Below are 27,566 nucleotides of genomic sequence, written 5' to 3'. Positions count from 1 at the left end.
ACAAGGGTCACGACACTCGTCTGAAGGTAATCTATGTACCGGTTAAAATGATAGATTTTTTAACCAAGGAAGAAATGAATAAATGCTGTGCGATGCTGAACCCACGAGTGCAGAGCACAATGGATTAGCAATCCATTGCCTTTATCACTCATCCACCTTGGTCTGCACTCCAAACTGTTGCCCAAGAACCGCCTCTTTCAGATTGTTAAAGGCTCTACACATGGGCTCGTCCGGGATTTGAACCCGGGACCTCTCGCACCCGAAGCGAGAATCATACCCCTAGACCAACGAGCCGTTTTATCAAAGGCATTTTTATTGCAGTCGCCAGTAATGACGGTGAGGATTTGGATTGACAGGTCGATGGTGCCAGGCCACAGTGAATAACGTGAGTGTTGGTGGTATACTTGTGAGCATAGCTGTCTTCCAAGCAGTTGACCAGGTTTTAGTTCAAATACTCTGTAATTCATCAGATTCAATCTTCATTAGCTGTAACAGCAAGAAACAAATGAAGAAAGAGCTAATGTAGATTAAAAAAATTAAAAAGTAGACATCAAAATCAATTGGATCTCATTTCATTTGATCCGATTGACGCACCGGTACATGAATAAAATAAAAAATCCCCAATTGGAATCTGTCTGTTTTAAACTAGAAATGTCACTTTTTTTGCACTGGATGCTTCTCAAACCTTCATAACCGCTGAAGTCACACCTCTGCATCTTTGGTGAAATGCGGCAGAGCGAGAACAATGTTTGTCAAAACATGACACATCCCGAAAATCAGTCTTCTCATACAAATGGCTGTAGCTTCCGAACGGTTTGACCTACAAAATTGTTTGACCATCTCAGTTTTGCTCTACGACCCCCACAAGGGTCACGACACTCGTCTGAAGGTAATCTATGTACCGGTTAAAATGATAGATTTTTTAACCAAGGAAGAAATGAATAAATGCTGTGCGATGCTGAACCCACGAGTGCAGAGCACAATGGATTAGCAATCCATTGCCTTTATCACTCATCCACCTTGGTCTGCACTCCAAACTGTTGCCCAAGAACCGCCTCTTTCAGATTGTTAAAGGCTCTACACATGGGCTCGTCCGGGATTTGAACCCGGGACCTCTCGCACCCGAAGCGAGAATCATACCCCTAGACCAACGAGCCGTTTTATCAAAGGCATTTTTATTGCAGTCGCCAGTAATGACGGTGAGGATTTGGATTGACAGGTCGATGGTGCCAGGCCACAGTGAATAACGTGAGTGTTGGTGGTATACTTGTGAGCATAGCTGTCTTCCAAGCAGTTGACCAGGTTTTAGTTCAAATACTCTGTAATTCATCAGATTCAATCTTCATTAGCTGTAACAGCAAGAAACAAATGAAGAAAGAGCTAATGTAGATTAAAAAAATTAAAAAGTAGACATCAAAATCAATTGGATCTCATTTCATTTGATCCGATTGACGCACCGGTACATGAATAAAATAAAAAATCCCCATTGGAATCTGTCTGTTTTAAACTAGAAATGTCACTTTTTTTGCACTGGATGCTTCTCAAACCTTCATAACCGCTGATGTCACACCTCTGCATCTTTGGTGAAATGCGGCAGAGCGAGAACAATGTTTGTCAAAACATGACACATCCCGAAAATCAGTCTTCTCATACAAATGGCTGTAGCTTCCGAACGGTTTGACCTACAAAATTGTTTGACCATTCCATGGAAAGGGGAGACTCTCACAAACACAATGTCGTTCTCAGTTTTGCTCTACGACCCCCACAAGGGTCACGACACTCGTCTGAAGGTAATCTATGTACCGGTTAAAATGATAGATTTTTTAACCAAGGAAGAAATGAATAAATGCTGTGCGATGCTGAACCCACGAGTGCAGAGCACAATGGATTAGCAATCCATTGCCTTTATCACTCATCCACCTTGGTCTGCACTCCAAACTGTTGCCCAAGAACCGCCTCTTTCAGATTGTTAAAGGCTCTACACATGGGCTCGTCCGGGATTTGAACCCGGGACCTCTCGCACCCGAAGCGAGAATCATACCCCTAGACCAACGAGCCGTTTTATCAAAGGCATTTTTATTGCAGTCGCCAGTAATGACGGTGAGGATTTGGATTGACAGGTCGATGGTGCCAGGCCACAGTGAATAACGTGAGTGTTGGTGGTATACTTGTGAGCATAGCTGTCTTCCAAGCAGTTGACCAGGTTTTAGTTAAAATACTCTGTAATTCATCTGCTGAGTCTTTCAGATTCAATCTTCATTAGCTGTAACAGCAAGAAACAAATGAAGAAAGAGCTAATGTAGATTAAAAAAATTAAAAAGTAGACATCAAAATCAATTGGATCTCATTTCATTTGATCCGATTGACGCACCGGTACATGAATAAAATAAAAAATCCCCAATTGGAATCTGTCTGTTTTAAACTAGAAATGTCACTTTTTTTGCACTGGATGCTTCTCAAACCTTCATAACCGCTGATGTCACACCTCTGCATCTTTGGTGAAATGCGGCAGAGCGAGAACAATGTTTGTCAAAACATGACACATCCCGAAAATCAGTCTTCTCATACAAATGGCTGTAGCTTCCGAACGGTTTGACCTACAAAATTGTTTGACCTTCTCAGTTTTGCTCTACGACCCCCACAAGGGTCACGACACTCGTCTGAAGGTAATCTATGTACCGGTTAAAATGATAGATTTTTTAACCAAGGAAGAAATGAATAAATGCTGTGCGATGCTGAACCCACGAGTGCAGAGCACAATGGATTAGCAATCCATTGCCTTTATCACTCATCCACCTTGGTCTGCACTCCAAACTGTCGCCCAAGAACCGCCTCTTTCAGATTGTTAAAGGCTCTACACATGGGCTCGTCCGGGATTTGAACCCAGGACCTCTCGCACCCGAAGCAAGAATCATACCCCTAGACCAACGAGCCGTTTTATCAAAGGCATTTTTATTGCAGTCGCCAGTAATGACGGTGAGGATTTGGATTGACAGGTCGATGGTGCCAGGCCACAGTGAATAACGTGAGTGTTGGTGGTATACTTGTGAGCATAGCTGTCTTCCAAGCAGTTGACCAGGTTTTAGTTCAAATACTCTGTAATTCATCTGCTGAGTCTTTCAGATTCAATCTTCATTAGCTGTAACAGCAAGAAACAAATGAAGAAAGAGCTAATGTAGATTAAAAAAATTAAAAAGTAGACATCAAAATCAATTGGATCTCATTTCATTTGATCCGATTGACGCACCGGTACATGAATAAAATAAAAAATCCCCAATTGGAATCTGTCTGTTTTAAACTAGAAATGTCACTTTTTTTGCACTGGATGCTTCTCAAACCTTCATAACCGTTGAAGTCACACCTCTGCATCTTTGGTGAAATGCGGCAGAGCGAGAACAATGTTTGTCAAAACATGACACATCCCGAAAATCAGTCTTCTCATACAAATGGCTGTAGCTTCCGAACGGTTTGACCTACAAAATTGTTTGACCATCTCAGTTTTGCTCTACGACCCCCACAAGGGTCACGACACTCGTCTGAAGGTAATCTATGTACCGGTTAAAATGATAGATTTTTTAACCAAGGAAGAAATGAATAAATGCTGTGCGATGCTGAACCCACGAGTGCAGAGCACAATGGATTAGCAATCCATTGCCTTTATCACTCATCCACCTTGGTCTGCACTCCAAACTGTTGCCCAAGAACCGCCTCTTTCAGATTGTTAAAGGCTCTACACATGGGCTCGTCCGGGATTTGAACCCGGGACCTCTCGCACCCGAAGCGAGAATCATACCCCTAGACCAACGAGCCGTTTTATCAAAGGCATTTTTATTGCAGTCGCCAGTAATGACGGTGAGGATTTGGATTGACAGGTCGATGGTGCCAGGCCACAGTGAATAACGTGAGTGTTGGTGGTATACTTGTGAGCATAGCTGTCTTCCAAGCAGTTGACCAGGTTTTAGTTCAAATACTCTGTAATTCATCAGATTCAATCTTCATTAGCTGTAACAGCAAGAAACAAATGAAGAAAGAGCTAATGTAGATTAAAAAAATTAAAAAGTAGACATCAAAATCAATTGGATCTCATTTCATTTGATCCGATTGACGCACCGGTACATGAATAAAATAAAAAATCCCCATTGGAATCTGTCTGTTTTAAACTAGAAATGTCACTTTTTTTGCACTGGATGCTTCTCAAACCTTCATAACCGCTGATGTCACACCTCTGCATCTTTGGTGAAATGCGGCAGAGCGAGAACAATGTTTGTCAAAACATGACACATCCCGAAAATCAGTCTTCTCATACAAATGGCTGTAGCTTCCGAACGGTTTGACCTACAAAATTGTTTGACCATTCCATGGAAAGGGGAGACTCTCACAAACACAATGTCGTTCTCAGTTTTGCTCTACGACCCCCACAAGGGTCACGACACTCGTCTGAAGGTAATCTATGTACCGGTTAAAATGATAGATTTTTTAACCAAGGAAGAAATGAATAAATGCTGTGCGATGCTGAACCCACGAGTGCAGAGCACAATGGATTAGCAATCCATTGCCTTTATCACTCATCCACCTTGGTCTGCACTCCAAACTGTTGCCCAAGAACCGCCTCTTTCAGATTGTTAAAGGCTCTACACATGGGCTCGTCCGGGATTTGAACCCGGGACCTCTCGCACCCGAAGCGAGAATCATACCCCTAGACCAACGAGCCGTTTTATCAAAGGCATTTTTATTGCAGTCGCCAGTAATGACGGTGAGGATTTGGATTGACAGGTCGATGGTGCCAGGCCACAGTGAATAACGTGAGTGTTGGTGGTATACTTGTGAGCATAGCTGTCTTCCAAGCAGTTGACCAGGTTTTAGTTAAAATACTCTGTAATTCATCTGCTGAGTCTTTCAGATTCAATCTTCATTAGCTGTAACAGCAAGAAACAAATGAAGAAAGAGCTAATGTAGATTAAAAAAATTAAAAAGTAGACATCAAAATCAATTGGATCTCATTTCATTTGATCCGATTGACGCACCGGTACATGAATAAAATAAAAAATCCCCAATTGGAATCTGTCTGTTTTAAACTAGAAATGTCACTTTTTTTGCACTGGATGCTTCTCAAACCTTCATAACCGCTGATGTCACACCTCTGCATCTTTGGTGAAATGCGGCAGAGCGAGAACAATGTTTGTCAAAACATGACACATCCCGAAAATCAGTCTTCTCATACAAATGGCTGTAGCTTCCGAACGGTTTGACCTACAAAATTGTTTGACCTTCTCAGTTTTGCTCTACGACCCCCACAAGGGTCACGACACTCGTCTGAAGGTAATCTATGTACCGGTTAAAATGATAGATTTTTTAACCAAGGAAGAAATGAATAAATGCTGTGCGATGCTGAACCCACGAGTGCAGAGCACAATGGATTAGCAATCCATTGCCTTTATCACTCATCCACCTTGGTCTGCACTCCAAACTGTCGCCCAAGAACCGCCTCTTTCAGATTGTTAAAGGCTCTACACATGGGCTCGTCCGGGATTTGAACCCAGGACCTCTCGCACCCGAAGCAAGAATCATACCCCTAGACCAACGAGCCGTTTTATCAAAGGCATTTTTATTGCAGTCGCCAGTAATGACGGTGAGGATTTGGATTGACAGGTCGATGGTGCCAGGCCACAGTGAATAACGTGAGTGTTGGTGGTATACTTGTGAGCATAGCTGTCTTCCAAGCAGTTGACCAGGTTTTAGTTCAAATACTCTGTAATTCATCTGCTGAGTCTTTCAGATTCAATCTTCATTAGCTGTAACAGCAAGAAACAAATGAAGAAAGAGCTAATGTAGATTAAAAAAATTAAAAAGTAGACATCAAAATCAATTGGATCTCATTTCATTTGATCCGATTGACGCACCGGTACATGAATAAAATAAAAAATCCCCAATTGGAATCTGTCTGTTTTAAACTAGAAATGTCACTTTTTTTGCACTGGATGCTTCTCAAACCTTCATAACCGTTGAAGTCACACCTCTGCATCTTTGGTGAAATGCGGCAGAGCGAGAACAATGTTTGTCAAAACATGACACATCCCGAAAATCAGTCTTCTCATACAAATGGCTGTAGCTTCCGAACGGTTTGACCTACAAAATTGTTTGACCATCTCAGTTTTGCTCTACGACCCCCACAAGGGTCACGACACTCGTCTGAAGGTAATCTATGTACCGGTTAAAATGATAGATTTTTTAACCAAGGAAGAAATGAATAAATGCTGTGCGATGCTGAACCCACGAGTGCAGAGCACAATGGATTAGCAATCCATTGCCTTTATCACTCATCCACCTTGGTCTGCACTCCAAACTGTTGCCCAAGAACCGCCTCTTTCAGATTGTTAAAGGCTCTACACATGGGCTCGTCCGGGATTTGAACCCGGGACCTCTCGCACCCGAAGCGAGAATCATACCCCTAGACCAACGAGCCGTTTTATCAAAGGCATTTTTATTGCAGTCGCCAGTAATGACGGTGAGGATTTGGATTGACAGGTCGATGGTGCCAGGCCACAGTGAATAACGTGAGTGTTGGTGGTATACTTGTGAGCATAGCTGTCTTCCAAGCAGTTGACCAGGTTTTAGTTCAAATACTCTGTAATTCATCAGATTCAATCTTCATTAGCTGTAACAGCAAGAAACAAATGAAGAAAGAGCTAATGTAGATTAAAAAAATTAAAAAGTAGACATCAAAATCAATTGGATCTCATTTCATTTGATCCGATTGACGCACCGGTACATGAATAAAATAAAAAATCCCCATTGGAATCTGTCTGTTTTAAACTAGAAATGTCACTTTTTTTGCACTGGATGCTTCTCAAACCTTCATAACCGCTGATGTCACACCTCTGCATCTTTGGTGAAATGCGGCAGAGCGAGAACAATGTTTGTCAAAACATGACACATCCCGAAAATCAGTCTTCTCATACAAATGGCTGTAGCTTCCGAACGGTTTGACCTACAAAATTGTTTGACCATTCCATGGAAAGGGGAGACTCTCACAAACACAATGTCGTTCTCAGTTTTGCTCTACGACCCCCACAAGGGTCACGACACTCGTCTGAAGGTAATCTATGTACCGGTTAAAATGATAGATTTTTTAACCAAGGAAGAAATGAATAAATGCTGTGCGATGCTGAACCCACGAGTGCAGAGCACAATGGATTAGCAATCCATTGCCTTTATCACTCATCCACCTTGGTCTGCACTCCAAACTGTTGCCCAAGAACCGCCTCTTTCAGATTGTTAAAGGCTCTACACATGGGCTCGTCCGGGATTTGAACCCAGGACCTCTCGCACCCGAAGCGAGAATCATACCCCTAGACCAACGAGCCGTTTTATCAAAGGCATTTTTATTGCAGTCGCCAGTAATGACGGTGAGGATTTGGATTGACAGGTCGATGGTGCCAGGCCACAGTGAATAACGTGAGTGTTGGTGGTATACTTGTGAGCATAGCTGTCTTCCAAGCAGTTGACCAGGTTTTAGTTCAAATACTCTGTAATTCATCAGATTCAATCTTCATTAGCTGTAACAGCAAGAAACAAATGAAGAAAGAGCTAATGTAGATTAAAAAAATTCAAAAGTAGACATCAAAATCAATTGGATCTCATTTCATTTGATCCGATTGACGCACCGGTACATGAATAAAATAAAAAATCCCCATTGGAATCTGTCTGTTTTAAACTAGAAATGTCACTTTTTTTGCACTGGATGCTTCTCAAACCTTCATAACCGCTGATGTCACACCTCTGCATCTTTGGTGAAATGCGGCAGAGCGAGAACAATGTTTGTCAAAACATGACACATCCCGAAAATCAGTCTTCTCATACAAATGGCTGTAGCTTCCGAACGGTTTGACCTACAAAATTGTTTGACCATTCCATGGAAAGGGGAGACTCTCACAAACACAATGTCGTTCTCAGTTTTGCTCTACGAACCCCACAAGGGTCACGACACTCGTCTGAAGGTAATCTATGTACCGGTTAAAATGATAGATTTTTTAACCAAGGAAGAAATGAATAAATGCTGTGCGATGCTGAACCCACGAGTGCAGAGCACAATGGATTAGCAATCCATTGCCTTTATCACTCATCCACCTTGGTCTGCACTCCAAACTGTTGCCCAAGAACCGCCTCTTTCAGATTGTTAAAGGCTCTACACATGGGCTCGTCCGGGATTTGAACCCGGGACCTCTCGCACCCGAAGCGAGAATCATACCCCTAGACCAACGAGCCGTTTTATCAAAGGCATTTTTATTGCAGTCGCCAGTAATGACGGTGAGGATTTGGATTGACAGGTCGATGGTGCCAGGCCACAGTGAATAACGTGAGTGTTGGTGGTATACTTGTGAGCATAGCTGTCTTCCAAGCAGTTGACCAGGTTTTAGTTCAAATACTCTGTAATTCATCAGATTCAATCTTCATTAGCTGTAACAGCAAGAAACAAATGAAGAAAGAGCTAATGTAGATTAAAAAAATTCAAAAGTAGACATCAAAATCAATTGGATCTCATTTCATTTGATCCGATTGACGCACCGGTACATGAATAAAATAAAAAATCCCCATTGGAATCTGTCTGTTTTAAACTAGAAATGTCACTTTTTTTGCACTGGATGCTTCTCAAACCTTCATAACCGCTGATGTCACACCTCTGCATCTTTGGTGAAATGCGGCAGAGCGAGAACAATGTTTGTCAAAACATGACACATCCCGAAAATCAGTCTTCTCATACAAATGGCTGTAGCTTCCGAACGGTTTGACCTACAAAATTGTTTGACCATTCCATGGAAAGGGGAGACTCTCACAAACACAATGTCGTTCTCAGTTTTGCTCTACGAACCCCACAAGGGTCACGACACTCGTCTGAAGGTAATCTATGTACCGGTTAAAATGATAGATTTTTTAACCAAGGAAGAAATGAATAAATGCTGTGCGATGCTGAACCCACGAGTGCAGAGCACAATGGATTAGCAATCCATTGCCTTTATCACTCATCCACCTTGGTCTGCACTCCAAACTGTTGCCCAAGAACCGCCTCTTTCAGATTGTTAAAGGCTCTACACATGGGCTCGTCCGGGATTTGAACCCAGGACCTCTCGCACCCGAAGCGAGAATCATACCCCTAGACCAACGAGCCGTTTTATCAAAGGCATTTTTATTGCAGTCGCCAGTAATGACGGTGAGGATTTGGATTGACAGGTCGATGGTGCCAGGCCACAGTGAATAACGTGAGTGTTGGTGGTATACTTGTGAGCATAGCTGTCTTCCAAGCAGTTGACCAGGTTTTAGTTCAAATACTCTGTAATTCATCTGCTGAGTCTTTCAGATTCAATCTTCATTAGCTGTAACAGCAAGAAACAAATGAAGAAAGAGCTAATGTAGATTTAAAAAATTAAAAAGTAGACATCAAAATCAATTGGATCTCATTTCATTTGATCCGATTGACGCACCGGTACATGAATAAAATAAAAAATCCCCATTGGAATCTGTCTGTTTTAAACTAGAAATGTCACTTTTTTTGCACTGGATGCTTCTCAAACCTTCATAACCGCTGATGTCACACCTCTGCATCTTTGGTGAAATGCGGCAGAGCGAGAACAATGTTTGTCAAAACATGACACATCCCGAAAATCAGTCTTCTCATACAAATGGCTGTAGCTTCCGAACGGTTTGACCTACAAAATTGTTTGACCATCTCAGTTTTGCTCTACGACCCCCACAAGGGTCACGACACTCGTCTGAAGGTAATCTATGTACCGGTTAAAATGATAGATTTTTTAACCAAGGAAGAAATGAATAAATGCTCTGCGATGCTGAACCCACGAGTGCAGAGCACAATGGATTAGCAATCCATTGCCTTTATCACTCATCCACCTTGGTCTGCACTCCAAACTGTTGCCCAAGAACTGCCTCTTTCAGATTGTTAAAGGCTCTACACATGGGCTCGTCCGGGATTTGAACACAGGACCTCTCGCACCCGAAGCAAGAATCATACCCCTAGACCAACGAGCCGTTTTATCAAAGGCATTTTTATTGCAGTCGCCAGTAATGACGGTGAGGATTTGGATTGACAGGTCGATGGTGCCAGGCCACAGTGAATAACGTGAGTGTTGGTGGTATACTTGTGAGCATAGCTGTCTTCCAAGCAGTTGACCAGGTTTTAGTTCAAATACTCTGTAATTCATCTGCTGAGTCTTTTAGATTCAATCTTCATTAGCTGTAACAGCAAGAAACAAATGAAGAAAGAGCTAATGTAGATTAAAAAAATTAAAAAGTAGACATCAAAATCAATTGGATCTCATTTCATTTGATCCGATTGACGCACCGGTACATGAATAAAATAAAAAATCCCCAATTGGAATCTGTCTGTTTTAAACTAGAAATGTCACTTTTTTTGCACTGGATGCTTCTCAAACCTTCATAACTGCTGATGTCACACCTCTGCATCTTTGGTGAAATGCGGCAGAGCGAGAACAATGTTTGTCAAAACATGACACATCCCGAAAATCAGTCTTCTCATACAAATGGCTGTAGCTTCCGAACGGTTTGACCTACAAAATTGTTTGACCATCTCAGTTTTGCTCTACGACCCCCACAAGGGTCACGACACTCGTCTGAAGGTAATCTATGTACCGGTTAAAATTATAGATTTTTTAACCAAGGAAGAAATGCTGTGCGATGCTGAACCCACAAGTGCAGAGCACAATGGATTAGCAATCCATTGCCTTTATCACTCATCCACCTTGGTCTGCACTCCAAACTGTTGCCCAAGAACCGCCTCTTTCAGATTGGTAAAGGCTCTACACATGGGCCTGTCCGGGATTTGAACCCGGGACCTCTCGCACCCGAAGCGAGAATCATACCCCTAGACCAACGAGCCGTTTTATCAAAAGCATTTTTATTGCAGTCGATGGTGCCAGGCCACAGTGAATAACGTGAGTGTTGGTGGTATACTTGTGAGCATAGCTGTCTTCCAAGCAGTTGACCAGGTTTTAGTTCAAATACTCTGTAATTCATCTGCTGAGTCTTTCAGATTCAATCTTCATTAGCTGTAACAGCAAGAAACAAATGAAGAAAGAGCTAATGTAGATTTAAAAAATTAAAAAGTAGACATCAAAATCAATTGGATCTCATTTCATTTGATCCGATTGACGCACCGGTACATGAATAAAATAAAAAATCCCCATTGGAATCTGTCTGTTTTAAACTAGAAATGTCACTTTTTTTGCACTGGATGCTTCTCAAACCTTCATAACCGCTGATGTCACACCTCTGCATCTTTGGTGAAATGCGGCAGAGCGAGAACAATGTTTGTCAAAACATGACACATCCCGAAAATCAGTCTTCTCATACAAATGGCTGTAGCTTCCGAACGGTTTGACCTACAAAATTGTTTGACCATCTCAGTTTTGCTCTACGACCCCCACAAGGGTCACGACACTCGTCTGAAGGTAATCTATGTACCGGTTAAAATGATAGATTTTTTAACCAAGGAAGAAATGAATAAATGCTGTGCGATGCTGAACCCACGAGTGCAGAGCACAATGGATTAGCAATCCATTGCCTTTATCACTCATCCACCTTGGTCTGCACTCCAAACTGTTTCCCAAGAACTGCCTCTTTCAGATTGTTAAAGGCTCTACACATGGGCTCGTCCGGGATTTGAACCCAGGACCTCTCGCACCCGAAGCAAGAATCATACCCCTAGACCAACGAGCCGTTTTATCAAAGGCATTTTTATTGCAGTCGCCAGTAATGACGGTGAGGATTTGGATTGACAGGTCGATGGTGCCAGGCCACAGTGAATAACGTGAGTGTTGGTGGTATACTTGTGAGCATAGCTGTCTTCCAAGCAGTTGACCAGGTTTTAGTTCAAATACTCTGTAATTCATCTGCTGAGTCTTTTAGATTCAATCTTCATTAGCTGTAACAGCAAGAAACAAATGAAGAAAGAGCTAATGTAGATTAAAAAAATTAAAAAGTAGACATCAAAATCAATTGGATCTCATTTCATTTGATCCGATTGACGCACCGGTACATGAATAAAATAAAAAATCCCCAATTGGAATCTGTCTGTTTTAAACTAGAAATGTCACTTTTTTTGCACTGGATGCTTCTCAAACCTTCATAACTGCTGATGTCACACCTCTGCATCTTTGGTGAAATGCGGCAGAGCGAGAACAATGTTTGTCAAAACATGACACATCCCGAAAATCAGTCTTCTCATACAAATGGCTGTAGCTTCCGAACGGTTTGACCTACAAAATTGTTTGACGATCTCAGTTTTGCTCTACGACCCCCACAAGGGTCACGACACTCGTCTGAAGGTAATCTATGTACCGGTTAAAATGATAGATTTTTTAACCAAGGAAGAAATGAATAAATGCTGTGCGATGCTGAACCCACGAGTGCAGAGCACAATGGATTAGCAATCCATTGCCTTTATCACTCAGCCACCTTGGTCTGCATTCCAAACTGTTGCCCAAGAACCGCCTCTTTCAGATTGGTAAAGGCTCTACACATGGGCTCGTCCGGGATTTGAACCCGGGACCTCTCGCACCCGAAGCGAGAATCATACCCCTAGACCAACGAGCCGTTTTATCAAAGGCATTTTTATTGCAGTCGATGGTGCCAGGCCACAGTGAATAACGTGAGTGTTGGTGGTATACTTGTGAGCATAGCTGTCTTCCAAGCAGTTGACCAGGTTTTAGTTCAAATACTCTGTAATTCATCTGCTGAGTCTTTTAGATTCAATCTTCATTAGCTGTAACAGCAAGAAACAAATGAAGAAAGAGCTAATGTAGATTAAAAAAATTAAAAAGTAGACATCAAAATCAATTGAATCTCATTTCATTTGATCCGATTGACGCACCGGTACATGAATAAAATAAAAAATCCCCAATTGGAATCTGTCTGTTTTAAACTAGAAATGTCACTTTTTTTGCACTGGATGCTTCTCAAACCTTCATAACTGCTGATGTCACACCTCTGCATCTTTGGTGAAATGCGGCAGAGCGAGAACAATGTTTGTCAAAACATGACACATCCCGAAAATCAGTCTTCTCATACAAATGGCTGTAGCTTCCGAACGGTTTGACCTACAAAATTGTTTGACGATCTCAGTTTTGCTCTACGACCCCCACAAGGGTCACGACACTCGTCTGAAGGTAATCTATGTACCGGTTAAAATGATAGATTTTTTAACCAAGGAAGAAATGAATAAATGCTCTGCGATGCTGAACCCACGAGTGCAGAGCACAATGGATTAGCAATCCATTGCCTTTATCACTCATCCACCTTGGTCTGCACTCCAAACTGTTGCCCAAGAACTGCCTCTTTCAGATTGTTAAAGGCTCTACACATGGGCTCGTCCGGGATTTGAACACAGGACCTCTCGCACCCGAAGCAAGAATCATACCCCTAGACCAACGAGCCGTTTTATCAAAGGCATTTTTATTGCAGTCGCCAGTAATGACGGTGAGGATTTGGATTGACAGGTCGATGGTGCCAGGCCACAGTGAATAACGTGAGTGTTGGTGGTATACTTGTGAGCATAGCTGTCTTCCAAGCAGTTGACCAGGTTTTAGTTCAAATACTCTGTAATTCATCTGCTGAGTCTTTTAGATTCAATCTTCATTAGCTGTAACAGCAAGAAACAAATGAAGAAAGAGCTAATGTAGATTAAAAAAATTAAAAAGTAGACATCAAAATCAATTGGATCTCATTTCATTTGATCCGATTGACGCACCGGTACATGAATAAAATAAAAAATCCCCAATTGGAATCTGTCTGTTTTAAACTAGAAATGTCACTTTTTTTGCACTGGATGCTTCTCAAACCTTCATAACTGCTGATGTCACACCTCTGCATCTTTGGTGAAATGCGGCAGAGCGAGAACAATGTTTGTCAAAACATGACACATCCCGAAAATCAGTCTTCTCATACAAATGGCTGTAGCTTCCGAACGGTTTGACCTACAAAATTGTTTGACCATCTCAGTTTTGCTCTACGACCCCCACAAGGGTCACGACACTCGTCTGAAGGTAATCTATGTACCGGTTAAAATTATAGATTTTTTAACCAAGGAAGAAATGCTGTGCGATGCTGAACCCACAAGTGCAGAGCACAATGGATTAGCAATCCATTGCCTTTATCACTCATCCACCTTGGTCTGCACTCCAAACTGTTGCCCAAGAACCGCCTCTTTCAGATTGGTAAAGGCTCTACACATGGGCCTGTCCGGGATTTGAACCCGGGACCTCTCGCACCCGAAGCGAGAATCATACCCCTAGACCAACGAGCCGTTTTATCAAAAGCATTTTTATTGCAGTCGATGGTGCCAGGCCACAGTGAATAACGTGAGTGTTGGTGGTATACTTGTGAGCATAGCTGTCTTCCAAGCAGTTGACCAGGTTTTAGTTCAAATACTCTGTAATTCATCTGCTGAGTCTTTCAGATTCAATCTTCATTAGCTGTAACAGCAAGAAACAAATGAAGAAAGAGCTAATGTAGATTTAAAAAATTAAAAAGTAGACATCAAAATCAATTGGATCTCATTTCATTTGATCCGATTGACGCACCGGTACATGAATAAAATAAAAAATCCCCATTGGAATCTGTCTGTTTTAAACTAGAAATGTCACTTTTTTTGCACTGGATGCTTCTCAAACCTTCATAACCGCTGATGTCACACCTCTGCATCTTTGGTGAAATGCGGCAGAGCGAGAACAATGTTTGTCAAAACATGACACATCCCGAAAATCAGTCTTCTCATACAAATGGCTGTAGCTTCCGAACGGTTTGACCTACAAAATTGTTTGACCATCTCAGTTTTGCTCTACGACCCCCACAAGGGTCACGACACTCGTCTGAAGGTAATCTATGTACCGGTTAAAATGATAGATTTTTTAACCAAGGAAGAAATGAATAAATGCTGTGCGATGCTGAACCCACGAGTGCAGAGCACAATGGATTAGCAATCCATTGCCTTTATCACTCATCCACCTTGGTCTGCACTCCAAACTGTTTCCCAAGAACTGCCTCTTTCAGATTGTTAAAGGCTCTACACATGGGCTCGTCCGGGATTTGAACCCAGGACCTCTCGCACCCGAAGCAAGAATCATACCCCTAGACCAACGAGCCGTTTTATCAAAGGCATTTTTATTGCAGTCGCCAGTAATGACGGTGAGGATTTGGATTGACAGGTCGATGGTGCCAGGCCACAGTGAATAACGTGAGTGTTGGTGGTATACTTGTGAGCATAGCTGTCTTCCAAGCAGTTGACCAGGTTTTAGTTCAAATACTCTGTAATTCATCTGCTGAGTCTTTTAGATTCAATCTTCATTAGCTGTAACAGCAAGAAACAAATGAAGAAAGAGCTAATGTAGATTAAAAAAATTAAAAAGTAGACATCAAAATCAATTGGATCTCATTTCATTTGATCCGATTGACGCACCGGTACATGAATAAAATAAAAAATCCCCAATTGGAATCTGTCTGTTTTAAACTAGAAATGTCACTTTTTTTGCACTGGATGCTTCTCAAACCTTCATAACTGCTGATGTCACACCTCTGCATCTTTGGTGAAATGCGGCAGAGCGAGAACAATGTTTGTCAAAACATGACACATCCCGAAAATCAGTCTTCTCATACAAATGGCTGTAGCTTCCGAACGGTTTGACCTACAAAATTGTTTGACGATCTCAGTTTTGCTCTACGACCCCCACAAGGGTCACGACACTCGTCTGAAGGTAATCTATGTACCGGTTAAAATGATAGATTTTTTAACCAAGGAAGAAATGAATAAATGCTGTGCGATGCTGAACCCACGAGTGCAGAGCACAATGGATTAGCAATCCATTGCCTTTATCACTCAGCCACCTTGGTCTGCATTCCAAACTGTTGCCCAAGAACCGCCTCTTTCAGATTGGTAAAGGCTCTACACATGGGCTCGTCCGGGATTTGAACCCGGGACCTCTCGCACCCGAAGCGAGAATCATACCCCTAGACCAACGAGCCGTTTTATCAAAGGCATTTTTATTGCAGTCGATGGTGCCAGGCCACAGTGAATAACGTGAGTGTTGGTGGTATACTTGTGAGCATAGCTGTCTTCCAAGCAGTTGACCAGGTTTTAGTTCAAATACTCTGTAATTCATCTGCTGAGTCTTTTAGATTCAATCTTCATTAGCTGTAACAGCAAGAAACAAATGAAGAAAGAGCTAATGTAGATTAAAAAAATTAAAAAGTAGACATCAAAATCAATTGAATCTCATTTCATTTGATCCGATTGACGCACCGGTACATGAATAAAATAAAAAATCCCCAATTGGAATCTGTCTGTTTTAAACTAGAAATGTCACTTTTTTTGCACTGGATGCTTCTCAAACCTTCATAACTGCTGATGTCACACCTCTGCATCTTTGGTGAAATGCGGCAGAGCGAGAACAATGTTTGTCAAAACATGACACATCCCGAAAATCAGTCTTCTCATACAAATGGCTGTAGCTTCCGAACGGTTTGACCTACAAAATTGTTTGACGATCTCAGTTTTGCTCTACGACCCCCACAAGGGTCACGACACTCGTCTGAAGGTAATCTATGTACCGGTTAAAATGATAGATTTTTTAACCAAGGAAGAAATGAATAAATGCTGTGCGATGCTGAACCCACGAGTGCAGAGCACAATGGATTAGCAATCCATTGCCTTTATCACTCATCCACCTTGGTCTGCACTCCAAACTGTTGCCCAAGAACCGCCTCTTTCAGATTGTTAAAGGCTCTACACATGGGCTCGTCCGGGATTTGAACCCAGGACCTCTCGCACCCGAAGCGAGAATCATACCCCTAGACCAACGAGCCGTTTTATCAAAGGCATTTTTATTGCAGTCGATGGTGCCAGGCCACAGTGAATAACGTGAGTGTTGGTGGTATACTTGTGAGCATAGCTGTCTTCCAAGCAGTTGACCAGGTTTTAGTTCAAATACTCTGTAATTCATCTGCTGAGTCTTTCAGATTCAATCTTCATTAGCTGTAACAGCAAGAAACAAATGAAGAAAGAGCTAATGTAGATTTAAAAAATTAAAAAGTAGACATCAAAATCAATTGGATCTCATTTCATTTGATCCGATTGACGCACCGGTACATGAATAAAATAAAAAATCCCCATTGGAATCTGTCTGTTTTAAACTAGAAATGTCACTTTTTTTGCACTGGATGCTTCTCAAACCTTCATAACCGCTGATGTCACACCTCTGCATCTTTGGTGAAATGCGGCAGAGCGAGAACAATGTTTGTCAAAACATGACACATCCCGAAAATCAGTCTTCTCATACAAATGGCTGTAGCTTCCGAACGGTTTGACCTACAAAATTGTTTGACCATCTCAGTTTTGCTCTACGACCCCCACAAGGGTCACGACACTCGTCTGAAGGTAATCTATGTACCGGTTAAAATGATAGATTTTTTAACCAAGGAAGAAATGAATAAATGCTCTGCGATGCTGAACCCACGAGTGCAGAGCACAATGGATTAGCAATCCATTGCCTTTATCACTCATCCACCTTGGTCTGCACTCCAAACTGTTGCCCAAGAACTGCCTCTTTCAGATTGTTAAAGGCTCTACACATGGGCTCGTCCGGGATTTGAACCCAGGACCTCTCGCACCCGAAGCAAGAATCATACCCCTAGACCAACGAGCCGTTTTATCAAAGGCATTTTTATTGCAGTCGCCAGTAATGACGGTGAGGATTTGGATTGACAGGTCGATGGTGCCAGGCCACAGTGAATAACGTGAGTGTTGGTGGTATACTTGTGAGCATAGCTGTCTTCCAAGCAGTTGACCAGGTTTTAGTTCAAATACTCTGTAATTCATCTGCTGAGTCTTTTAGATTCAATCTTCATTAGCTGTAACAGCAAGAAACAAATGAAGAAAGAGCTAATGTAGATTAAAAAAATTAAAAAGTAGACATCAAAATCAATTGGATCTCATTTCATTTGATCCGATTGACGCACCGGTACATGAATAAAATAAAAAATCCCCAATTGGAATCTGTCTGTTTTAAACTAGAAATGTCACTTTTTTTGCACTGGATGCTTCTCAAACCTTCATAACTGCTGATGTCACACCTCTGCATCTTTGGTGAAATGCGGCAGAGCGAGAACAATGTTTGTCAAAACATGACACATCCCGAAAATCAGTCTTCTCATACAAATGGCTGTAGCTTCCGAACGGTTTGACCTACAAAATTGTTTGACGATCTCAGTTTTGCTCTACGACCCCCACAAGGGTCACGACACTCGTCTGAAGGTAATCTATGTACCGGTTAAAATGATAGATTTTTTAACCAAGGAAGAAATGAATAAATGCTGTGCGATGCTGAACCCACGAGTGCAGAGCACAATGGATTAGCAATCCATTGCCTTTATCACTCATCCACCTTGGTCTGCACTCCAAACTGTTGCCCAAGAACCGCCTCTTTCAGATTGTTAAAGGCTCTACACATGGGCTCGTCCGGGATTTGAACCCAGGACCTCTCGCACCCGAAGCGAGAATCATACCCCTAGACCAACGAGCCGTTTTATCAAAGGCATTTTTATTGCAGTCGATGGTGCCAGGCCACAGTGAATAACGTGAGTGTTGGTGGTATACTTGTGAGCATAGCTGTCTTCCAAGCAGTTGACCAGGTTTTAGTTCAAATACTCTGTAATTCATCTGCTGAGTCTTTCAGATTCAATCTTCATTAGCTGTAACAGCAAGAAACAAATGAAGAAAGAGCTAATGTAGATTAAAAAAATTAAAAAGTAGACATCAAAATCAATTGGATCTCATTTCATTTGATCCGATTGACGCACCGGTACATGAATAAAATAAAAAATCCCCATTGGAATCTGTCTGTTTTAAACTAGAAATGTCACTTTTTTTGCACTGGATGCTTCTCAAACCTTCATAACCGCTGATGTCACACCTCTGCATCTTTGGTGAAATGCGGCAGAGCGAGAACAATGTTTGTCAAAACATGACACATCCCGAAAATCAGTCTTCTCATACAAATGGCTGTAGCTTCCGAACGGTTTGACCTACAAAATTGTTTGACCATCTCAGTTTTGCTCTACGACCCCCACAAGGGTCACGACACTCGTCTGAAGGTAATCTATGTACCGGTTAAAATGACAGATTTTTTAACCAAGGAAGAAATGAATAAATGCTGTGCGATGCTGAACCCACGAGTGCAGAGCACAATGGATTAGCAATCCATTGCCTTTATCACTCATCCACCTTGGTCTGCACTCCAAACTGTTGCCCAAGAACCGCCTCTTTCAGATTGTTAAAGGCTCTACACATGGGCTCGTCCGGGATTTGAACCCAGGACCTCTCGCACCCGAAGAGAGAATCATACCCCTAGACCAACGAGCCGTTTTATCAAAGTCATTTTTATTGCAGTCGCCAGTAATGACAGTGAGGATTTGGATTGACAGGTCGATGGTGCCAGGCCACAGTGAATAACGTGAGTGTTGGTGGTATACTTGTGAGCATAGCTGTCTTCCAAGCAGTTGACCAGGTTTTAGTTCAAATACTCTGTAATTCATCTGCTGAGTCTTTCAGATTCAATCTTCATTAGCTGTAACAGCAAGAAACAAATGAAGAAAGAGCTAATGTAGATTAAAAAAATTCAAAAGTAGACATCAAAATCAATTGGATCTCATTTCATTTGATCCGATTGACGCACCGGTACATGAATAAAATAAAAAATCCCCATTGGAATCTGTCTGTTTTAAACTAGAAATGTCACTTTTTTTGCACTGGATGCTTCTCAAACCTTCATAACCGCTGATGTCACACCTCTGCATCTTTGGTGAAATGCGGCAGAGCGAGAACAATGTTTGTCAAAACATGACACATCCCGAAAATCAGTCTTCTCATACAAATGGCTGTAGCTTCCGAACGGTTTGACCTACAAAATTGTTTGACCATCTCAGTTTTGCTCTACGACCCCCACAAGGGTCACGACACTCGTCTGAAGGTAATCTATGTACCGGTTAAAATGACAGATTTTTTAACCAAGGAAGAAATGAATAAATGCTGTGCGATGCTGAACCCACGAGTGCAGAGCACAATGGATTAGCAATCCATTGCCTTTATCACTCATCCACCTTGGTCTGCACTCCAAACTGTTGCCCAAGAACCGCCTCTTTCAGATTGTTAAAGGCTCTACACATGGGCTCGTCCGGGATTTGAACCCGGGACCTCTCGCACCCGAAGCGAGAATCATACCCCTAGACCAACGAGCCGTTTTATCAAAGGCATTTTTATTGCAGTCGCCAGTAATGACGGTGAGGATTTGGATTGACAGGTCGATGGTGCCAGGCCACAGTGAATAACGTGAGTGTTGGTGGTATACTTGTGAGCATAGCTGTCTTCCAAGCAGTTGACCAGGTTTTAGTTCAAATACTCTGTAATTCATCTGCTGAGTCTTTCAGATTCAATCTTCATTAGCTGTAACAGCAAGAAACAAATGAAGAAAGAGCTAATGTAGATTAAAAAAATTCAAAAGTAGACATCAAAATCAATTGGATCTCATTTCATTTGATCCGATTGACGCACCGGTACATGAATAAAATAAAAAATCCCCATTGGAATCTGTCTGTTTTAAACTAGAAATGTCACTTTTTTTGCACTGGATGCTTCTCAAACCTTCATAACCGCTGATGTCACACCTCTGCATCTTTGGTGAAATGCGGCAGAGCGAGAACAATGTTTGTCAAAACATGACACATCCCGAAAATCAGTCTTCTCATACAAATGGCTGTAGCTTCCGAACTGTTTGACCTACAAAATTGTTTGACCATCTCAGTTTTGCTCTACGACCCCCACAAGGGTCACGACACTCGTCTGAAGGTAATCTATGTACCGGTTAAAATGACAGATTTTTTAACCAAGGAAGAAATGAATAAATGCTGTGCGATGCTGAACCCACGAGTGCAGAGCACAATGGATTAGCAATCCATTGCCTTTATCACTCATCCACCTTGGTCTGCACTCCAAACTGTTGCCCAAGAACCGCCTCTTTCAGATTGTTAAAGGCTCTACACATGGGCTCGTCCGGGATTTGAACCCAGGACCTCTCGCACCCGAAGAGAGAATCATACCCCTAGACCAACGAGCCGTTTTATCAAAGTCATTTTTATTGCAGTCGCCAGTAATGACAGTGAGGATTTGGATTGACAGGTCGATGGTGCCAGGCCACAGTGAATAACGTGAGTGTTGGTGGTATACTTGTGAGCATAGCTGTCTTCCAAGCAGTTGACCAGGTTTTAGTTCAAATACTCTGTAATTCATCTGCTGAGTCTTTCAGATTCAATCTTCATTAGCTGTAACAGCAAGAAACAAATGAAGAAAGAGCTAATGTAGATTAAAAAAATTCAAAAGTAGACATCAAAATCAATTGGATCTCATTTCATTTGATCCGATTGACGCACCGGTACATGAATAAAAAAAAAAATCCCCATTGGAATCTGTCTGTTTTAAACTAGAAATGTCACTTTTTTTGCACTGGATGCTTCTCAAACCTTCATAACCGCTGATGTCACACCTCTGCATCTTTGGTGAAATGCGGCAGAGCGAGAACAATGTTTGTCAAAACATGACACATCCCGAAAATCAGTCTTCTCATACAAATGGCTGTAGCTTCCGAACGGTTTGACCTACAAAATTGTTTGACCATCTCAGTTTTGCTCTACGACCCCCACAAGGGTCACGACACTCGTCTGAAGGTAATCTATGTACCGGTTAAAATGATAGATTTTTTAACCAAGGAAGAAATGAATAAATGCTGTGCGATGCTGAACCCACGAGTGCAGAGCACAATGGATTAGCAATCCATTGCCTTTATCACTCATCCACCTTGGTCTGCACTCCAAACTGTTGCCCAAGAACCGCCTCTTTCAGATTGTTAAAGGCTCTACACATGGGCTCGTCCGGGATTTGAACCCGGGACCTCTCGCACCCGAAGCGAGAATCATACCCCTAGACCAACGAGCCGTTTTATCAAAGTCATTTTTATTGCAGTCGCCAGTAATGACGGTGAGGATTTGGATTGACAGGTCGATGGTGCCAGGCCACAGTGAATAACGTGAGTGTTGGTGGTATACTTGTGAGCATAGCTGTCTTCCAAGCAGTTGACCAGGTTTTAGTTCAAATACTCTGTAATTCATCTGCTGAGTCTTTCAGATTCAATCTTCATTAGCTGTAACAGCAAGAAACAAATGAAGAAAGAGCTAATGTAGATTAAAAAAATTCAAAAGTAGACATCAAAATCAATTGGATCTCATTTCATTTGATCCGATTGACGCACCGGTACATGAATAAAATAAAAAATCCCCATTGGAATCTGTCTGTTTTAAACTAGAAATGTCACTTTTTTTGCACTGGATGCTTCTCAAACCTTCATAACCGCTGATGTCACACCTCTGCATCTTTGGTGAAATGCGGCAGAGCGAGAACAATGTTTGTCAAAACATGACACATCCCGAAAATCAGTCTTCTCATACAAATGGCTGTAGCTTCCGAACGGTTTGACCTACAAAATTGTTTGACCATCTCAGTTTTGCTCTATGACCCCCACAAGGGTCACGACACTCGTCTGAAGGTAATCTATGTACCGGTTAAAATGACAGATTTTTTAACCAAGGAAGAAATGAATAAATGCTGTGCGATGCTGAACCCACGAGTGCAGAGCACAATGGATTAGCAATCCATTGCCTTTATCACTCATCCACCTTGGTCTAAACTCCAAACTTCTTGCCCAAGAACAGCCTCTTTCAGATTGTTAAAGGCTCTACACATGGGCTCGTCCGGGATTTGAACCCAGGACCTCTCGCACCCGAAGCGAGAATCATACCCCTAGACCAACGAGCCGTTTTATCAAAGGCATTTTTATTGCAGTCACCAGTAATGACGGTGAGGATTTGGATTGACAGGTCGATGGTGCCAGGCCACAGTGAATAACGTGAGTGTTGGTGGTATACTTGTGAGCATAGCTGTCTTCCAAGCAGTTGACCAGGTTTTAGTTCAAATACTCTGTAATTCATCTGCTGAGTCTTTCAGATTCAATCTTCATTAGCTGTAACAGCAAGAAACAAATGAAGAAAGAGCTAATGTAGATTAAAAAAATTCAAAAGTAGACATCAAAATCAATTGGATCTCATTTCATTTGATCCGATTGACGCACCGGTACATGAATAAAATAAAACATCCCCATTGGAATCTGTCTGTTTTAAACTAGAAATGTCACTTTTTTTGCACTGGATGCTTCTCAAACCTTCATAACCGCTGATGTCACACCTCTGCATCTTTGGTGAAATGCGGCAGAGCGAGAACAATGTTTGTCAAAACATGACACATCCCGAAAATCAGTCTTCTCATACAAATGGCTGTAGCTTCCGAACGGTTTGACCTACAAAATTGTTTGACCATTCCATGGAAAGGGGAGACTCTCACAAACACAATGTCGTTCTCAGTTTTGCTCTACGACCCCCACAAGGGTCACGACACTCGTCTGAAGGTAATCTATGTACCGGTTAAAATGATAGATTTTTTAACCAAGGAAGAAATGAATAAATGCTGTGCGATGCTGAACCCACGAGTGCAGAGCACAATGGATTAGCAATCCATTGCCTTTATCACTCATCCACCTTGGTCTGCACTCCAAACTTCTTGCCCAAGAACAGCCTCTTTCAGATTGTTAAAGGCTCTACACATGGGCTCGTCCGGGATTTGAACCCGGGACCTCTCGCACCCGAAGCGAGAATCATACCCCTAGACCAACGAGCCGTTTTATCAAAGTAATTTTTATTGCAGTCGCCAGTAATGACGGTGAGGATTTGGATTGACAGGTCGATGGTGCCAGGCCACAGTGAATAACGTGAGTGTTGGTGGTATACTTGTGAGCATAGCTGTCTTCCAAGCAGTTGACCAGGTTTTAGTTCAAATACTCTGTAATTCATCTGCTGAGTCTTTCAGATTCAATCTTCATTAGCTGTAACAGCAAGAAACAAATGAAGAAAGAGCTAATGTAGATTAAAAAAATTCAAAAGTAGACATCAAAATCAATTGGATCTCATTTCATTTGATCCGATTGACGCACCGGTACATGAATAAAATAAAAAATCCCCATTGGAATCTGTCTGTTTTAAACTAGAAATGTCACTTTTTTTGCACTGGATGCTTCTCAAACCTTCATAACCGCTGATGTCACACCTCTGCATCTTTGGTGAAATGCGGCAGAGCGAGAACAATGTTTGTCAAAACATGACACATCCCGAAAATCAGTCTTCTCATACAAATGGCTGTAGCTTCCGAACGGTTTGACCTACAAAATTGTTTGACCATTCCATGGAAAGGGGAGACTCTCACAAACACAATGTCGTTCTCAGTTTTGCTCTACGACCCCCACAAGGGTCACGACACTCGTCTGAAGGTAATCTATGTACCGGTTAAAATGATAGATTTTTTAACCAAGGAAGAAATGAATAAATGCTGTGCGATGCTGAACCCACGAGTGCAGAGCACAATGGATTAGCAATCCATTGCCTTTATCACTCATCCACCTTGGTCTGCACTCCAAACTTCTTGCCCAAGAACAGCCTCTTTCAGATTGTTAAAGGCTCTACACATGGGCTCGTCCGGGATTTGAACCCGGGACCTCTCGCACCCGAAGCGAGAATCATACCCCTAGACCAACGAGCCGTTTTATCAAAGTCATTTTTATTGCAGTCGCCAGTAATGACGGTGAGGATTTGGATTGACAGGTCGATGGTGCCAGGCCACAGTGAATAACGTGAGTGTTGGTGGTATACTTGTGAGCATAGCTGTCTTCCAAGCAGTTGACCAGGTTTTAGTTCAAATACTCTGTAATTCATCTGCTGAGTCTTTCAGATTCAATCTTCATTAGCTGTAACAGCAAGAAACAAATGAAGAAAGAGCTAATGTAGATTAAAAAAATTCAAAAGTAGACATCAAAATCAATTGGATCTCATTTCATTTGATCCGATTGACGCACCGGTACATGAATAAAATAAAAAATCCCCATTGGAATCTGTCTGTTTTAAACTAGAAATGTCACTTTTTTTGCACTGGATGCTTCTCAAACCTTCATAACCGCTGATGTCACACCTCTGCATCTTTGGTGAAATGCGGCAGAGCGAGAACAATGTTTGTCAAAACATGACACATCCCGAAAATCAGTCTTCTCATACAAATGGCTGTAGCTTCCGAACGGTTTGACCTACAAAATTGTTTGACCATTCCATGGAAAGGGGAGACTCTCACAAACACAATGTCGTTCTCAGTTTTGCTCTACGACCCCCACAAGGGTCACGACACTCGTCTGAAGGTAATCTATGTACCGGTTAAAATGATAGATTTTTTAACCAAGGAAGAAATGAATAAATGCTGTGCGATGCTGAACCCACGAGTGCAGAGCACAATGGATTAGCAATCCATTGCCTTTATCACTCATCCACCTTGGTCTGCACTCCAAACTTCTTGCCCAAGAACAGCCTCTTTCAGATTGTTAAAGGCTCTACACATGGGCTCGTCCGGGATTTGAACCCGGGACCTCTCGCACCCGAAGCGAGAATCATACCCCTAGACCAACGAGCCGTTTTATCAAAGTCATTTTTATTGCAGTCGCCAGTAATGACGGTGAGGATTTGGATTGACAGGTCGATGGTGCCAGGCCACAGTGAATAACGTGAGTGTTGGTGGTATACTTGTGAGCATAGCTGTCTTCCAAGCAGTTGACCAGGTTTTAGTTCAAATACTCTGTAATTCATCTGCTGAGTCTTTCAGATTCAATCTTCATTAGCTGTAACAGCAAGAAACAAATGAAGAAAGAGCTAATGTAGATTAAAAAAATTCAAAAGTAGACATCAAAATCAATTGGATCTCATTTCATTTGATCCGATTGACGCACCGGTACATGAATAAAATAAAAAATCCCCATTGGAATCTGTCTGTTTTAAACTAGAAATGTCACTTTTTTTGCACTGGATGCTTCTCAAACCTTCATAACCGCTGATGTCACACCTCTGCATCTTTGGTGAAATGCGGCAGAGCGAGAACAATGTTTGTCAAAACATGACACATCCCGAAAATCAGTCTTCTCATACAAATGGCTGTAGCTTCCGAACGGTTTGACCTACAAAATTGTTTGACCATCTCAGTTTTGCTCTACGACCCCCACAAGGGTCACGACACTCGTCTGAAGGTAATCTATGTACCGGTTAAAATGATAGATTTTTTAACCAAGGAAGAAATTAATAAATGCTGTGCGATGCTGAACCCACGAGTGCAGAGCACAATGGATTAGCAATCCATTGCCTTTATCACTCATCCACCTTGGTCTGCACTCCAAACTTCTTGCCCAAGATTGTTAAAGGCTCTACACATGGGCTCGTCCGGGATTTGAACCCGGGACCTCTCGCACCCGAAGCGAGAATCATACCCCTAGACCAACGAGCCGTTTTATCAAAGTCATTTTTATTGCAGTCGCCAGTAATGACGGTGAGGATTTGGATTGACAGGTCGATGGTGCCAGGCCACAGTGAATAACGTGAGTGTTGGTGGTATACTTGTGAGCATAGCTGTCTTCCAAGCAGTTGACCAGGTTTTAGTTCAAATACTCTGTAATTCATCTGCTGAGTCTTTCAGATTCAATCTTCATTAGCTGTAACAGCAAGAAACAAATGAAGAAAGAGCTAATGTAGATAAAAAAAATGCAAAAGTAGACATCAAAATCAATTGGATCTCATTTCATTTGATCCGATTGACGCACCGGTACATGAATAAAATAAAAAATCCCCATTGGAATCTGTCTGTTTTAAACTAGAAATGTCACTTTTTTTGCACTGGATGCTTCTCAAACCTTCATAACCGCTGATGTCACACCTCTGCATCTTTGGTGAAATGCGGCAGAGCGAGAACAATGTTTGTCAAAACATGACACATCCCGAAAATCAGTCTTCTCATACAAATGGCTGTAGCTTCCGAACGGTTTGACCTACAAAATTGTTTGACCATCTCAGTTTTGCTCTACGACCCCCACAAGGGTCACGACACTCGTCTGAAGGTAATCTATGTACCGGTTAAAATGATAGATTTTTTAACCAAGGAAGAAATGAATAAATGCTGTGCGATGCTGAACCCACGAGTGCAGAGCACAATGGATTAGCAATCCATTGCCTTTATCACTCATCCACCTTGGTCTGCACTCCAAACTTCCTGCCCAAGAACAGCCTCTTTCAGATTGTTAAAGGCTCTACACATGGGCTCGTCCGGGATTTGAACCCGGGACCTCTCGCACCCGAAGCGAGAATCATACCCCTAGACCAACGAGCCGTTTTATCAAAGTCATTTTTATTGCAGTCGCCAGTAATGACGGTGAGGATTTGGATTGACAGGTCGATGGTGCCAGGCCACAGTGAATAACGTGAGTGTTGGTGGTATACTTGTGAGCATAGCTGTCTTCCAAGCAGTTGAC

General features: G+C 42.1%; 21 non-coding genes across 21 annotated transcripts; all 21 read right to left on the bottom strand.

Annotated features, from left to right (window-relative positions):
* Positions 1-222: 222 nt before the first annotated feature.
* trnap-cgg (transfer RNA proline (anticodon CGG)) lies at positions 223-294 on the bottom strand. The gene has a single exon. It is a non-coding gene; the product is annotated as a tRNA-Pro (tRNA).
* A 791-nt stretch (positions 295-1,085) lies between these two features.
* Positions 1,086-1,157, bottom strand: trnap-cgg (transfer RNA proline (anticodon CGG)). Its single transcript has one exon. It is a non-coding gene; the product is annotated as a tRNA-Pro (tRNA).
* An 829-nt stretch (positions 1,158-1,986) lies between these two features.
* trnap-cgg (transfer RNA proline (anticodon CGG)) lies at positions 1,987-2,058 on the bottom strand. The gene has a single exon. It is a non-coding gene; the product is annotated as a tRNA-Pro (tRNA).
* A 1,680-nt stretch (positions 2,059-3,738) lies between these two features.
* On the bottom strand, positions 3,739-3,810 carry trnap-cgg (transfer RNA proline (anticodon CGG)). Its single transcript has one exon. It is a non-coding gene; the product is annotated as a tRNA-Pro (tRNA).
* An 829-nt stretch (positions 3,811-4,639) lies between these two features.
* Positions 4,640-4,711, bottom strand: trnap-cgg (transfer RNA proline (anticodon CGG)). Its single transcript has one exon. It is a non-coding gene; the product is annotated as a tRNA-Pro (tRNA).
* A 1,680-nt stretch (positions 4,712-6,391) lies between these two features.
* Positions 6,392-6,463, bottom strand: trnap-cgg (transfer RNA proline (anticodon CGG)). Its single transcript has one exon. It is a non-coding gene; the product is annotated as a tRNA-Pro (tRNA).
* An 829-nt stretch (positions 6,464-7,292) lies between these two features.
* Positions 7,293-7,364, bottom strand: trnap-cgg (transfer RNA proline (anticodon CGG)). The gene has a single exon. It is a non-coding gene; the product is annotated as a tRNA-Pro (tRNA).
* Positions 7,365-8,193: 829 nt separating this feature from the next.
* trnap-cgg (transfer RNA proline (anticodon CGG)) lies at positions 8,194-8,265 on the bottom strand. Its single transcript has one exon. It is a non-coding gene; the product is annotated as a tRNA-Pro (tRNA).
* An 829-nt stretch (positions 8,266-9,094) lies between these two features.
* Positions 9,095-9,166, bottom strand: trnap-cgg (transfer RNA proline (anticodon CGG)). The gene has a single exon. It is a non-coding gene; the product is annotated as a tRNA-Pro (tRNA).
* A 3,386-nt stretch (positions 9,167-12,552) lies between these two features.
* Positions 12,553-12,624, bottom strand: trnap-cgg (transfer RNA proline (anticodon CGG)). Its single transcript has one exon. It is a non-coding gene; the product is annotated as a tRNA-Pro (tRNA).
* A 3,351-nt stretch (positions 12,625-15,975) lies between these two features.
* On the bottom strand, positions 15,976-16,047 carry trnap-cgg (transfer RNA proline (anticodon CGG)). Its single transcript has one exon. It is a non-coding gene; the product is annotated as a tRNA-Pro (tRNA).
* Positions 16,048-16,815: 768 nt separating this feature from the next.
* Positions 16,816-16,887, bottom strand: trnap-cgg (transfer RNA proline (anticodon CGG)). Its single transcript has one exon. It is a non-coding gene; the product is annotated as a tRNA-Pro (tRNA).
* Positions 16,888-18,530: 1,643 nt separating this feature from the next.
* Positions 18,531-18,602, bottom strand: trnap-cgg (transfer RNA proline (anticodon CGG)). Its single transcript has one exon. It is a non-coding gene; the product is annotated as a tRNA-Pro (tRNA).
* A 1,642-nt stretch (positions 18,603-20,244) lies between these two features.
* On the bottom strand, positions 20,245-20,316 carry trnap-cgg (transfer RNA proline (anticodon CGG)). The gene has a single exon. It is a non-coding gene; the product is annotated as a tRNA-Pro (tRNA).
* Positions 20,317-21,994: 1,678 nt separating this feature from the next.
* Positions 21,995-22,066, bottom strand: trnap-cgg (transfer RNA proline (anticodon CGG)). The gene has a single exon. It is a non-coding gene; the product is annotated as a tRNA-Pro (tRNA).
* Positions 22,067-22,870: 804 nt separating this feature from the next.
* On the bottom strand, positions 22,871-22,942 carry trnap-cgg (transfer RNA proline (anticodon CGG)). The gene has a single exon. It is a non-coding gene; the product is annotated as a tRNA-Pro (tRNA).
* Positions 22,943-23,785: 843 nt separating this feature from the next.
* On the bottom strand, positions 23,786-23,857 carry trnap-cgg (transfer RNA proline (anticodon CGG)). Its single transcript has one exon. It is a non-coding gene; the product is annotated as a tRNA-Pro (tRNA).
* An 843-nt stretch (positions 23,858-24,700) lies between these two features.
* Positions 24,701-24,772, bottom strand: trnap-cgg (transfer RNA proline (anticodon CGG)). Its single transcript has one exon. It is a non-coding gene; the product is annotated as a tRNA-Pro (tRNA).
* Positions 24,773-25,615: 843 nt separating this feature from the next.
* Positions 25,616-25,687, bottom strand: trnap-cgg (transfer RNA proline (anticodon CGG)). The gene has a single exon. It is a non-coding gene; the product is annotated as a tRNA-Pro (tRNA).
* A 789-nt stretch (positions 25,688-26,476) lies between these two features.
* trnap-cgg (transfer RNA proline (anticodon CGG)) lies at positions 26,477-26,548 on the bottom strand. Its single transcript has one exon. It is a non-coding gene; the product is annotated as a tRNA-Pro (tRNA).
* Positions 26,549-27,352: 804 nt separating this feature from the next.
* Positions 27,353-27,424, bottom strand: trnap-cgg (transfer RNA proline (anticodon CGG)). Its single transcript has one exon. It is a non-coding gene; the product is annotated as a tRNA-Pro (tRNA).
* Between the last annotated feature and the right edge of the window lie 142 nt (positions 27,425-27,566).

The sequence above is a fragment of the Oncorhynchus mykiss genome, chromosome 15, assembly GCF_057628025.1.
Source record: "Oncorhynchus mykiss isolate SJ-2025 chromosome 15, ASM5762802v1, whole genome shotgun sequence".
In the NCBI taxonomy this organism is placed as follows: Eukaryota; Metazoa; Chordata; class Actinopteri; order Salmoniformes; family Salmonidae; genus Oncorhynchus; species Oncorhynchus mykiss.
This window is presented reverse-complemented; position numbering and strand designations above follow the sequence as displayed.